Source organism: Anastrepha obliqua, chromosome 4 (assembly GCF_027943255.1).
Source record: "Anastrepha obliqua isolate idAnaObli1 chromosome 4, idAnaObli1_1.0, whole genome shotgun sequence".
NCBI classification, from domain to species: domain Eukaryota; kingdom Metazoa; phylum Arthropoda; class Insecta; order Diptera; family Tephritidae; genus Anastrepha; species Anastrepha obliqua.
In genome coordinates, this window is record NC_072895.1 from 31,861,078 (window position 1) to 31,862,226 (window position 1,149).

General features: G+C 34.1%; 2 pseudogenes; both read left to right on the top strand.

The window, feature by feature from the left end:
• The first annotated feature begins 304 nt into the window (after window positions 1-304).
• LOC129246531 (U2 spliceosomal RNA) lies at window positions 305-488 on the top strand (annotated as a pseudogene).
• Window positions 489-725: 237 nt separating this feature from the next.
• On the top strand, window positions 726-911 carry LOC129246513 (U2 spliceosomal RNA; annotated as a pseudogene).
• Window positions 912-1,149: the final 238 nt, after the last annotated feature.

Below are 1,149 nucleotides of genomic sequence, written 5' to 3' on the forward strand. Positions count from 1 at the left end.
CTTCTTTAGAATCGTTGGGAGTGATTTGAGGAAAAGTGAAACGAAAAAAGCGACCAACTTGGCTACGAAGCGTTATATTATATGTTGATATAAAAGTAGCGACGAAATAAATAAAAATAACTTTTATTTTTTCTTGTGATTTGAACCAAGGATTTTGGATCGGAAGCTCACATTGCTAGTCGCTCGGCTACCGCGCCATGCTGTCGTCGCTGGCCTAAAAGTTATTTAGTTACGAAGCGTTATATTATATGTTGATATAAATAATTTTTGTGAGCGTGTAATTCTCAAAAGTTTTATTAGGTTTATTATTTAAAATGTATTGACTAGGTAGTGTGGTTATCAGCTTAACATCTGATAGATCCTCCATCGGAGGACAACAAATGTTAAACTGATTTTTGGAAATGGGCGGAGTGTTTTAGGGGCTTGCTCCTTCTCTGCCACGGGTTGACCCGGTATTGCAGTACCGCCGGGATTTCGGCTTTGAATAAATACAAGAAAAAATATACTAATACATTTAGCTTTGGTGGGAAGAGCCATAAATTTTTATATGAATACATGTAGACGAAAATGGAATTTTTTTTTTGAAATTTGCATTGTAGGACATTTCTGATTATTTATTGAACAGTTTTTTGGTTTAGATACTGAAAGTCAGTTTAAGTGAATCGGTATAAATATTTCGTACATTAATTTTTGTGAGCGTGTAAATTCTCAAAAGGTTTATTAGAAAATCTATTGAAGTAGGTAGTGTGGTATCTGTTCCTATCAGCTTAAGATCTGATAGATCCTCCATCGGAGGACAACAAATGTTAAACTAATTTTTGGAAATGCGCGGAGTGTTTTATGGGCTTGCTCCGCCTCTGCCACGGGTTGACCCCGGTATTGCAGTACCGCCGGGATTTCAGCCTTGAATAAATACAAGAAAAAATATACTAATACATTTAGCTTTGGTGGGAAGAGCCATAAATTTTTATATGAATACATGTAGACGAAAATGGAATTTTTTTTTTTTGAATTTGCATTGTAAGACATTTCTGATTATTTATTGAAAACAGTTTTTTGGCTTTTCTATTTTTGGTTTAGATACTGAAAGTCAGTTTAAGTGAATCGGTATAAATATTTCGTACATTAATTTTTGAAGTGAAAACTTCT